General features: G+C 38.1%; 2 pseudogenes across 2 annotated transcripts; both read left to right on the forward strand.

Moving 5' to 3' along the window:
- The first annotated feature begins 393 nt into the window (after positions 1 to 393).
- LOC309817708 (toll-like receptor 8) lies at positions 394 to 4084 on the forward strand (annotated as a pseudogene). Its single transcript has 2 exons — positions 394 to 893; positions 4056 to 4084. The product of its transcript is annotated as a toll-like receptor 8 (transcript).
- A 5725-nt stretch (positions 4085 to 9809) lies between these two features.
- LOC309817709 (toll-like receptor 8) lies at positions 9810 to 10859 on the forward strand (annotated as a pseudogene). The gene has a single exon. The product of its transcript is annotated as a toll-like receptor 8 (transcript).
- The last annotated feature ends 2229 nt before the right edge of the window (positions 10860 to 13088 follow it).

The following is a 13088-nucleotide window of genomic DNA, read 5'->3' on the forward strand; positions in this document are numbered from 1 at the left end:
AATCAAAACAAAAATGTCAATCTATAATACCGGAATGAAAATAATTATACATGATACAAATAAAAACAGCGTGGTATTACAGATGGAGCATTCCTCAACCTAACCAGTAATACAAAAAACTGCACTGGTTTGCCAGGGTCTTAGAGAGAACTTAGTCTAATTCAAAATGATATAATCTGTGTAACTAAAAACAATGCTTTGGGATTTATGAACTTGGAAATTTCTGTTTGGGGTGGAACTGCTATTTTGGCAATGTGTGTAAAGTGGAAGGTGAAACATTTGAAAAGCTTACAAATTTGATGGCGCTATTAATCTCTTTCAATACACTTTATACATGTAATCAAACCTGCCAAACTCCTTAAGTGAATTTTGTCTTACCAAAAAAAGATCTAAAACATCAGTCAAGAAGACTTCAAGGGATTGAGAAATTGAAGAGTACTAGATTTAAGTGGGAACTGTTCAGGTGTTTCAATGTACCATTTCCATGTTCCTTCTGAAGGAGCCTCTTCAATTCATATACATCCTTGTGGCTTTCAAACCCTGGTCCATCCTTTTATGTTTAAACCCTGACCCAACTTCACTACTTAACACGTTGCTTTGGAAATTCCTACAACCTAGTTTGACAATAAGTCTCTTCTGAAAGTGTTGAATCTTTCTTTTTTTTTTTTTTTTGTGGCAAGAAATAGCTCTGGGCCGTTTTTAACGAGACTACCTGCCTTAGAAACACTTGAGTTATCTTTGAACTATATAAGGATGGAAATATATGAATATTTCCAAAAACTTCTCTTAGCTTTTGTCTCTCCAGACTTTGCACCTAAGAGATTATGTGTTCCAGAAACTTAAAAAAGAGGATTTCCAGCCCCAAAAGGAGTTCTGCAAATTAAGGATGATCAGTTTGAGCCTTAATTTTATTAAGCAAATCGATTTGATCTTTTCCCAACATTTTCTTAACCTGAAAATTATTTACTTGCAAGAAAACAAAATACTACCCTCGGTAAATTATATCAGGCAAAACTATACAAATGTCTCTTTTTTCCCAAGTCATATCCTTAAACTACCCTTATCTTTAGCATGCTGAGTTTGACCCACATTTAAATTTTTATTATAAAACTCTCATTTATTTACTTACTTACTTACTTACTTACTTTTGGTTGCATTGGGTCTTTGTTGCTGCACATGGGCTTTCTCTAGTTGTGACCAGCAGGGGCAACTCTTCATTGTGGTGCATGGGTTTCTTATTGTGGTGGCTTCTCTTGTTGAGGAGCATGGGCTTTAGGCATGTGGGCTTCAGTAGCTGTGGCACATGGGTTCGGTAGTTGTGGCTCATGGGCTATAGAGAGCAGGCTTAGTTGTTGTGGCACACAGGTTCAGTTGCTCGGCGGTATGTGGGATCTTCCCAGACCAAGGCTTGAACCTGTGTCCCCTGCATTGGCAGGCAGATTCTTAACCACGTGCCATGCAGGGAAGTCCCTATAAGGGACTATTTCCCCACAAACCACAATAAGACTACTTCCCCATAAACCACAATGTATATCTTATGGGAAAGCCTTAGAATTAACGTTAAACATTATTTTCTTTATTGGGCAAAAGTAGTTTGAAAGTTTTCCTTATATTGCCTGCTTAAATCTGTCTTTATATGGCAATTATCAAGTGTAATATGGAACTGAAATTTCAGCTGTCTCATAAAAATATTTGAATTAGACTTTGGTGCCAATAATGTTTTTAATGAATTACCTGACTTAGGAGTTCTAGCTCTCAGTTATAATGCACACTATTTCATAATAGCAGTGGTAACACATTGTGTAGGGCTTATTTAAAGTTTAACTCAGCTGAAACATTTAAATTCAAGCCACAACAGCATTTATACTTTATCAGAGAATTAATTGTCTCCAGGATAATTGATTTCTTACAGAAAGACATTAAGAATTTCTTCAAGGAAACCATGCTGAAATTTTATGGAGTCCTAAAGAAAAAAGGTATGGGCACATTTTAAAATGTCTCAGGATCACCTTTAACAACCTTCAGTATATCCAACAAATAATTCTAAAATTTAAAAGGAACTACAAAAATACCCAAATTGCCAAAGCAATTTTAAGAAAAAGGAACAAACCTGGAGGTATCACACTCCCTGACTTCAGACTATACTACAGAGTCACAGTCATCAAAACAGTATGGTACTGGCACATAAAAAGGCACATAGATCAATAGAACAGGCTAGAAAGCCCAGAAATATACCATGTACTTATGGTCAATTAGTCTTCAACAAAGGAGGCAAGAATATACAATGGAGAAAAGAAAGTCTCTTCAACAAGATGTGCTGGGAAAACTGGACAGCTCTATGTAAATCAATGAAATTAGAACATTCCCTCACACCATATACAAAAATAAAGTCAAAATGGATTAAAGACCTAAATATAAGACCTGAAACCATAAAAATTCTAGAAGAGAACATAGGCAGAACACTCTTTGACATAAATTATAACACTATTTTTAAAATCTGTTTGCTAAGGCAAAAGAAACAAAAGCAAAAATAAAAAATGGGATCTAATTAAACATAAAAGCTTTTGCACAGCAAAGGAAGCATGCATAAAAAAAAACCCTGCTAAATGGGAGAAAATATTTACACCTGTCAGATGGCTATCATCAAAAAGACAGCAAACAACAAGTGTTGGCAAGGATATGGAGAAAGGGAACCCTCCTACACTGTCAGTTCAAATATAAATTGGTACAGCCATTATACAGCTATATATAAAAATATAGCTACCATATGATCCAGCAATCCCACTGCTGGATATTTTTCCAAAGGAAAAAACCCACTGATTTGGAAAGATATTTGCACCCCAGTATTCACAGTAGCATTGTTTACAATAGCCAAGACATGGAAGCAACCTAACTGTCTATCAACAGATGAATGGAGGAGGAGGAGTCAAGATGGCAGGCTAGGAGAATGCGGAATTCACATCTCTGCACAACTAGGGCACCTACCAGGCACCGGTAGGGGACCACAGACACCTAAGGGGATGGGAGGAAACCCCAGCTACTGGGTAGGGCATGGGGAGGGAGTGAGGGGAAAGACAAAGTGAAGGTGGGATGGGACTAGTGACCCTGAAGCGTGGCTGGGGAAGGGGTAGGGATCCCATGCCCAAAGGGGTAAATTGAGGGACCATTGGGAGGGCAGAGGATCAGAAGGGAACATGGCCAGTTTTCCCCTGCCTGGGAGCCTATGGAGATCCCGGGCCTGATCCTCTGCCCACCAAGGCCCCCTCCAGCCACATGGGTCCTGATGGAGTGGAAGGGAGGGAAGGGGGAGCAAAAGTAAAGGCTGTACTTCCAGGACCAACACCGCTGAAGGGCGGCTGGGGGAGGGGAGGAGTTCTTACACCCAGTGGGACCCACTCACAGTTAGGGGTCCAGTGGGGATGGGGGAGACCCTGGGGAAGATGGGGTGGAGGGGGCACAAAGGAATGGAAGTGCTTTCCCTGTCCACCTAGGCACCAGGAAGCCTGTTGGGCTCCTGGGCCTAATCCTCTACACTCAGAGCCTCACTCCTGCCACTCAGAACCCAAGCCCCACCCCTAGACCCCCACCTAGGACCCTACCTCTACACCCAGAGACACCCTATGAGACCCCCTCCAACACACTGGGCCTATGGGCCTAAACCCCACCCAGGTCACTACCTCTACACTCAGAGACCTCCTCTGAGACCCCCTACAACTTTCTGGGCCTAAACCTCACCCACACACCCCACCCAGAGCCCTACCTCCGAACTCTGGAACCCCACTCTAGAAGCCCTCCTTTCCACGTGCTGTCCTCTCCCTTTCTGTGCAGGTCCTAAGCAGAGGCCCTGCCCCATGCTTGAATGCCGTCCCACCCAGGCCCCACTCCCAGGGCCTTTTCCAGCTGCCTGGGTCCTAAGCCCAGCCTCATGCTAAAATGTCACCCTCACCTACCTAGATCTCACCCCACCCTAAACCCCACCCCACCTAAGTTCCACCACTGCCTAAACTCAGCCCCTCATAGTCAAGGCTTTTTCTTTTTCTTTTCTCCTCTTTTAGATTGGGGTTCTCTTTTACCTTGTTGTTGATTCATTTATATTTTTAGTTTTTCTAATAAATCTTATTTTTCTAAGTTTACTTTATTCTTTATACTTTTATTGTTCTGTGCCTTTTGGCTTGTTCCCCACCGCACCCCCCCACCCTTTTTTTTTTTTTTTCTTATTTTGGTTCTGGTTTTGTTTTACCTTATTGCAGTTGTTTCAATTATATTTTTATTTTTCCTAATATATTTTTTATCTTTATAATTTTATTTTGTGTTTTATTCTTTGTTATCATACTGCTCCTTCTTTTCTTTTTTTTTTTTGCCACATCACTTAGTTTGTGGGATCTTAGTTCCCAGGCTAGAGGTCAGGCCTGAGCTCCTGTGGTGGGAGCTCCAAATCCAAACCACTGGACTAACAGAGAACCTCAGACCCCAGGGAATATAAATCAGAGTGAGGCCTCCCAGAGGTCTTCATCTTGGCACAAAGACCCGGCTGTGTCCAAATGCCTGCAAACTCCAGTGCTGGACCCCTCAGGCCAAACAGCCAGTAAGACAGGAATACAGCCCCACCCATAAAAAGAAAAAATGAAATGACAAAAGTATATTACAGATGAAGGAGCAAGGTAAAAAACTGCAGGACAATATAAATGAAGATGAAATCAGCAACCTACCTGAAAAAGAATTCAGAGTAATGATAGTAAAGATGATCCAAATCTCAGAAACAGAATGGAGAAAATACAAGAAACATTTAACAAGGATTTAGAAGAACTAAAGAGCAAACAAACAGTAATGAACAACACAATAACTGAAATTAAAAATACTTTAGAAGGAATCAACATCAGAATAACTGAGGCAGAAGACAGATAAGTGACCTAGAAGATAAAATAGTGGAAATAACTAGTGCAGAGAAGAATAAAGAAAGAAAGAAATGAGGAAAGTCTCAGAGATCTCTGGGACAAAATTAATCACACCAACATTCAAATTATAGGTGTCCCAGAGGAAGAAGAGAAAAAGAAAGGGTCTGAGAAAATATTTGAAGAGATTATAGTGAAAAACTTCCCTAAAATGGAAAAGGAAATAGCCAATCAAATCCAGGAAGCACAGAGAGTCCCATACAGGATAAACCCAAAAAGAAACATGCTGAGGCACATATTAATCAAACTATCAAAAATTAAATAAAAAGAAAAAATATTAAAAGCAGCAAGGGAAAAGCAACAAATAACATACAAGGGAATCCTCATAAGGTTAACAGCTGATCTTTCAGCAGAAACTCTGCAAGCCAGCAGGGTGTGTAAGGACATAATTAAAGTGATAAAAGGGAAAAACCTACAACCAAGGTTACTCTACCAATCAAGGATCTCATTCAGATTTGATGGAGAAATTAAAAGTTTTACAGACAAGCAAAAGCAATGAGAATTCAGCACCACCAAACCAGATTTACAAAAAATGCTTCTAGGCAGGAAACACAAGAGAAGGAAAAGACCTACCATAACAAACCCAAAACAATTAAGAAAATGGTAATAGGAACATACATATCGATAATTACCTTAAATGTATATAGATTAAATGCTCCAACCAAAATACACAGAAAGCTGAATGGATAAAAAACAAGACCCATATATATACTGTCTATAAGAGACTCACTTCAAACTTAGGGACACATACAGACTGAAAGTGAAGAGATGGAAAAAGATATTCCACGCAAATGAAAATCACAGGAAAGCTGGAGTAGCAATACTCATATCAGTTAAAATGGACTTTAAAATAAAGACTGTTACAGGAGATAAGGAAGGACACTACATAATGACCAAGGGATCAATCCTAGAAGAAAACATAAAAATTATAAATATTTATTCACCCAACATAGGAGCATCTCAATACATAAGGCAAATGCTAACTGCCATGAAAGGAGAAATCAACAGTAACACAATAATAGTGGGGACTTTAAGATTCCACTTACACCAATAGACAGATCATCCAGACAGAAAATAAATAAGGAAACACAAGATTTAAAGGACACAATAGACCAGATAGACTTAATTGATATTTTTAGGATATTCCACCCAAAAGTGGAAGATACACTTTCTTCTCAAGTGCACATAGAATGTTCTCCAGACTAGATCATGTCTTGGGTCACAAATCAAGTCTTGGAAGATTTAAGAAAATTGAAATTGTATCAAGTATCTTTTCTGACCACAGCGTTATGAGATTAGAAATCAATTAAAGAAAAAAAAACAGTAAAAAACACGAATACATGGAAGCTGAACAATGCACTGCTAAATAATCAAGAGATCACTGAAGAAATCGAAGGGGAAATTAAAAAATACCTAGAAACAAATGACAACGAAAACACAATGATCCAAAATTTCTGGGACACAGAAAAAGCAGTACTAAGAGGGAAGTTCCTGGCAATTCAAGCTCACCTCAAGAAACAAGAAAAATTTCAAATAAACAATCTAAACTTGCACCTAAAGGAACTAGAGGAAGAAGAACAAACAAAACCCAAAGTTAGTAGAAGGAAAGAAATCATAAAGATCAGAGCAGAAATACATGAAATAGAAACAAAGAAAACAATAGCAAAGATCAATAAAACTAAAAGCTGGTTCTTTGAAAAGATAAATAAAATTGATAAAACTTTAGGCACACATCAAGAAAAAAAGGGAGAGGACTCAAATCAATAAAATCAGAAATGACAAAGGAGAGATTACAACTGACACTGAAGAAATACAAAAGATCATAAAAGATTACTACAAGCAACTATGTGTCAATAAAATGGACAACCTGGAAGAAATGGACAAATTCTTGGAAAAGTACAACCTTCCAAGATTGAACCAGGAAGAATTAGAAAACATAAACAGACCAATCACAGGTAATAAAATTGAAACTAATTAAAAATCTTCCAACAAACAAAAGTCCAAACTCTTCCAAAAAATTTCAGAGGGAGGAACACTCCCAAACTCATTCTACTAGGCCATCACCCTGATACCAAAACGAGACAAAGATATCACAAAATAAAGAAAATTATAGACTAATATTACTGATGAACATAGATGCAAAAATCCTCAAAAAAATATAGCAAAGAGAATCCAACAACACATTAAAAGGATCATACACCATGATCAAGTGGGATTTACCCCAGGGATGCAAGGATTGTTCAGTATATGCAAATCAATCAATGTGATACACTATATTAACAAACTGAAGAATAAAATCCATATGATAATCTCAATAGATGCTGAAAAGTTTTTGACAAAATTCAACACCCATTTATGATAAAAACTCTCCAGAAAGTGGGCATAGAGAGAACCTACCTCAACATAATAAATGCCATATATGACAAACCCACAGCAAACATCACTCCTAATAGTGAAAACTGAAAGCATTTCCTCTAAGATCAGGAACACGACAAGGATGTCCATTCCTTGCCACTATTCAACATAGTATTGGAAGTCCTAGCCACAGCAATCAGAGAAGAAAAAGAAATATAAGAAATACAAATTGGAAAAGAAGAAATCTAAAACTGTCACTGTTTGCAAATGACATGATACTATACATAGAATATCTTAGAGAAGTAACCAGAAAACTACTAGAACTAATCAGTGAATTTGGTAAGGTTGCAGTATACAAAATTAATGCACAGAAATCTCTGGTATTCATATACACTAACAATGAAAGATCAGAAAGAGAAATTAAGGAAACAATCCCATATACCACTGCAATAAAAAGAACAAAATACCTAGGAATAAACCTACCTAAGGAGACCAAATACCTGTACTCAGAAAACTATGAAATACTGACAAAAAATCAAAGATAACATAAACACATGAGAGATATACCATGCTCCTGGACTGGAAGAATCAATATTGTGAAAATGACTATACAATCCAAAGGAATCTACAGGTTCAATGTAATCCCTATCAAATTACCAATGGCACTTTTCTCAGAACTTGAACAAGAAATTTTACAATTTGTATCGAAACACAAAAGACCCTGAATAACCAAAGCAATTTTAAGAAAGAAAAATGGAGCTGGAGGAATCAGGTCCCTGACTTCAGACTATACTAAAAGCTACAGTAATCAAGACAATATGGTACTGACATAAAAACAGAACTATAGATCAATGGAACAGGACAGAAAGCCCAGAGATAAACTGACACACTTATGGTCAACTTATCTTTGACGTAGGAGGCAAGTATATACAATGGAGAAAAGACAGACTCTTCAATAAGTGGTGCTGGGAAAAATGGACAGCTGCATGTAAAAGAATGAAATTAGAACACTTTCTAACACCATACAAAAAAAATAAACTCAAAATGGATTAAAGACCTAAATGTAAGGCAAGACACTATAAAACTCTTAGAGGAAAACATAGGCAGAACACTCTGACATAAATCACAGCAAGATCTTTTTGACCCTCCTCCTAGAGAAATGGAAATAAAAACAAAAATAAACAAATGGGACCTAATGAAACAAAATCTTTCTCACAGCAAAGGAAACCATAAACAAGAGAAAAGACAACCCTCAGAATGGGAGAAAATATTTGCAAACGAAGCAACTGACAAAGGATTCATCTCCAAAATATATAAGCAGCTCATGCAGCTCAATATCACAAAAACAGACAACCCAATCCAAAAAAGGGGTGGAAGACCTAAAGAGACATTTCTCCAAGGAAGACATACAGATGGCCAACAAGTACATGAAAATATGCTCAACATCACTATCATTAAAGAAATGCAAATCAAAATTATGGTGAGGTATCACCTCACACTGGTCAGAATGACCATCATCAAAAAATCTACAAACAATAAATGCTGGAGAGGGTGTGGAGAAAAGGGAACCCTCCTGCACTGTTGGTGGGAATGTAAATTGATATAGCCACTATGGAGAAAAGTATGGAGATTCCTTAAAAAACTAAGAATAGAACAGCCACATGACCCAGCAATCCCACTATCCCTGAGAAAACCATGATTCAAAAAGAGTCATGTACCACAATGTTCATTGCAGCACTATTTATAACAGCCAGGACATGGAAGCAACCTAAATGTCTGTCAACAGATGAATGGACAAAGAAGATGTGGCACATATATACAATGGAATATTACTCAGCCATAAAAAGGAATGAAATTGAGTTATTTGTAGTGAGGTAGATGGACCTAGAGTCTGTCATACAGAATGAAGTGAGTCAGAAAGAGAAAAACAATTACTGTATGCTAACGAATATACGTGGAATTTAAAAAAACAGTACTGACGAACCTAGTGTTAGGGCAAGAATAAAGACGCAGACATAGAGAATGGACTTGAGGGTATGGGGGGGAAAGGGAAGCTGGGATGAAGTGAGAGGGTAGCATTGACATATATATACTGCCAAATGTAAAATGGATGGCTAGTGGGAAGTTGCTGCATAGCACAGGGGGATCAGCTCGGTGCTTTGTGACTACCTAGACGGATGGGATAGGGAGGGTGGGAAGAAGGTTCATGAGGAGGGGATATAGGGATATATGTATACATATAGCTGATTCACTTTGTTGTACGGTAGAAACTAACACAACATTGTAAAGCATTTATACTCCAATAAAGATGTGAAACAAAAAAATCCTGAACAACAACAACAAAAAACAACTTAATGGATAAAGAAGATGTGGTACATATATATAATGGAATATTACTCAGCCATAAAAAGAGAATGAAATAATGCCATTTGCAACAATGTGGATGGACATAGAGAATACTGTGTTAGTGAAATAAGTCTGACAGAGAAATACAGATACTCTATGTTATCACTTATATGGAAGAACAGCTTGTTCTTTTTAACTAATAGCCTATCGAAATTCACATCTTCTCTTGAGACACTGCTACTGAGTCAGAACAGGATTTCCCACCTGCCATTCAGCTTTCTTTAGGAGTCCAGCGTCTGACACACATCAATTTAAGTTCCAACCAGCTCAAGATGATCAACAAGTCCACGTGTGAAACTAAGACCACCACCAAGTTAGCCATTTTAGAACTAGGTAGAAACCCTTTTGACTGTACCTGTGGCATGGGAGACTTTTGAGAATGGATATCTGAACATCACAATTCCCAGATTGACAGATGTCATTTGCGCCAGTCCTGGGGATCAACAAGGCAAGAGTATTGTGAGTCTAGAGCTCACAACTTGTGTTTCAGATACCATTGCGGCAATATTCTGTTTCTTCACATTTTTTGTCACCATCTCAGTTATGCTGGCTGCCCTGGCTCATCATTGGTTTTACTGGGATGCTTGGTTTCTCTATCATGTGTGCTTAGCTAAGGTAAAAGGCTACAGGTCTCTTTCCACATCCCAGACTTTCTACGATGCTTACGTTTCTTATGACACCAAAGATGCCTCTGTCACGGACTGGGTGATCAATGAGCTGCGCTTCCACCTGGAAGAGACTGAGGACAAAAATGTGCTCCTCTGTTTAGAGGAAAGGGATTGGGACCCGGGACTCGCCATCATCGACAACCTCATGCAGAGCATCAACCAAAGCAGGAAAACAATATTTGTTCTAACCAAAAAGTATGCCAAAAACTGGAACTTTAAAACAGCTTTCTACTTGGCCTTGCAGAGGCTAATAGATGAGAATATGGATGTGATTGTCTTTATTCTGCTGGAGCCAGTGTTGAAGCACTTGTATTTGAGGCTGTGGCAGAGGATCTGCAAGAGCTCCATACTCCAGTGGCCTGACAAGCCCTAGGTGGAAGGCTTGTTTTGGCAGAATCTGAAAAATGTCGTCTTAACTGCAGATGACTCATGGTATACCAATCTGTACATTGAAGGAGGGAATTATACAAGGGTATAAATAAATACGCTTGTATTTACACAAGGAAGTGGGAAACACTGGGGACATTTAAGAAGCCTCCTTACCACACTTTCTTTTCAATATCTGAGCGTTTTTACATTCCTAGTGAATAGTTTCGATGTGTTAATTTTCTGTTGATACTTATTATATACCCATGGCTATATAGTTTTAATGGTGCTGCATTAGTTTGTCTTTTACAGTTATTTATTACAAATACTGACTTCAATATTTCACTTCTAAAATTTAGATAGTATTTGATTCCTGAGGTGAACTGAGTTTTTAAAGTGTTTTCTAGTTCTTAACTATTTTTTAAAATGGTTACAGCTAAGTTACAATCCTTTAGTATATCTGTCAATTGCCATTACTGTAAATCTTAAAATTAATGATTAAAAATGGTATAGTTCTCATAATTACTATACGACAAGAATACAGTTAGGAGACAGACCTGTAATATAAAAACAATTCTCATTTCTACTGGATTTTTTGAGACTTCCTTTTCTGTTTTTTGGAAGAAATCACAATGGAATCAATTTTCATGATATTTTTACATTAACATAATTATTAGTACAGAAATTAACTTAATCTTACTTTTTGCTCAGAGTCAGAAAACTAGGATATCTACTCCTTATGACTCTTTACATAATTTTCCCAAATGAAATATTATTGGGCTTTCTACTCCCTGTAGTTCCTCCACCACTGTCTATAGCACCTCTATCCACAAACAACAACATGAATTTTGAAGAGGCTTAATATGAAATTTACCTGAGAATGACTAGGCATTATCTCAGGACAAAAAAAATTAAATTCCTTCAGAAGGAAAAAACAAACAAACTTCCCATATATCTTCCTTGCTTAAATATAGTTTCCAAGTAACCCTGTACAATGAATTATTTTTAATATTTGTTTCTAAGGAAGTGAACAAAATGGTGTTCCATAGTCTTACTTAATATGGACAAAATGACAGTTGGTGCAAGTTTGTCAATGTAAATTTTAGTTGTGTCACTGTTTTGTTACCATGATAAATTTATAGGAGGATATTTGTAATTGTGTTGTTGAAGCCAAGAGACACATATATCTAAACTCTAGATCATTCCATGAGGGGATATATTAAGAAGAATATGAGGTGCAGTAAAAACTCATCTCTGTTGATAATCTGGTCTTTAGCAGAAATTCATTCCTCTGTTCCCTGATAGTTGATGACAAGTAAATGTAGATTTTTTCCCCATACCATTAGTAATTGAGAATCTATGCCCTTTGACAATGTTATGTTGACAGGATCAAAAGTTAATGAAAATAGTAAAGAGTCTTTTTACCTTCTCCTCAGCAGACATCTTTTGTTTTTGGCTGCGTTGGGTCTTTGTTGCTGTGCATGGACTTTCTCTAGCTGAGGCGAGCAAGGGCTACTCTTTGCCGCGGTGTGTGGACTTCTCATTACGGTGGCTTCTCCTGTTGTGGAGCATATGCTCTAAGTGCATGGGCTTCAGTAGTTGTAGCACACTGGCTCAGTAGTTTTGGCTTGTGGGCTCTAGAGCACAGGCTCAGTAGTTGCAGCACACGGGCTTAGTTGCTCTGTGGCATGTGGGATCTTACTGGACCAGGGCTCGAACCCATGTTCCGTGCATTGGCCGGCGGATTCTTAACTACTGCGCCACCAGGAAAATCCCTTAGTAGACATCTTAATAAAGTGATGATAGTGAAACCAGTGGTTAATTAAAAACGTTCGTTCTGGGCTTCCTTGTCGGCGCAGTGATTGAGAGTCCGCCTGCCGATGAAGGGGACACGGGTTCGTGCCCCGGTCCAGGAAGATCCTACATGCCGCGGAGCGGCTGGGCCCGTGAGCCACGGCCATTGAGCCTGCGCGTCCGGAGCCTGTGCTCCGCAACGGGAGAGGCTACAACAGTGAAAGGCCTGCGTACCGCAAAAAAAAAAAAAAAAAAAAAAAAAATTCACTCTGGAAACTCAATTATTCCTCACTGAAGACACTGGCATGAAAAACAGAACTGTAATTAATTGTGGCAGAAATGGAGAAGGGATTTGGTAGCAGTCTCTGCCACAACTTAGAAGTTTTCAGCTTGTATATTTAAGCCATTAATTGCTTTTACCATAGAGAAGCATAGTTTTACAGTACTGCTCTACATTTTATTCTTTTCACTTAATATTTCTTAGAGTGTATATTTTTCTTTTTAAATAGTGGCTTAGTACTGTCATAAGAGTGTACCATGAGGTATT

This window comes from Grampus griseus (assembly GCF_964374135.1).
Source record: "Grampus griseus genome assembly, chromosome: Y".
Taxonomy (NCBI): Eukaryota; Metazoa; Chordata; class Mammalia; order Artiodactyla; family Delphinidae; genus Grampus; species Grampus griseus.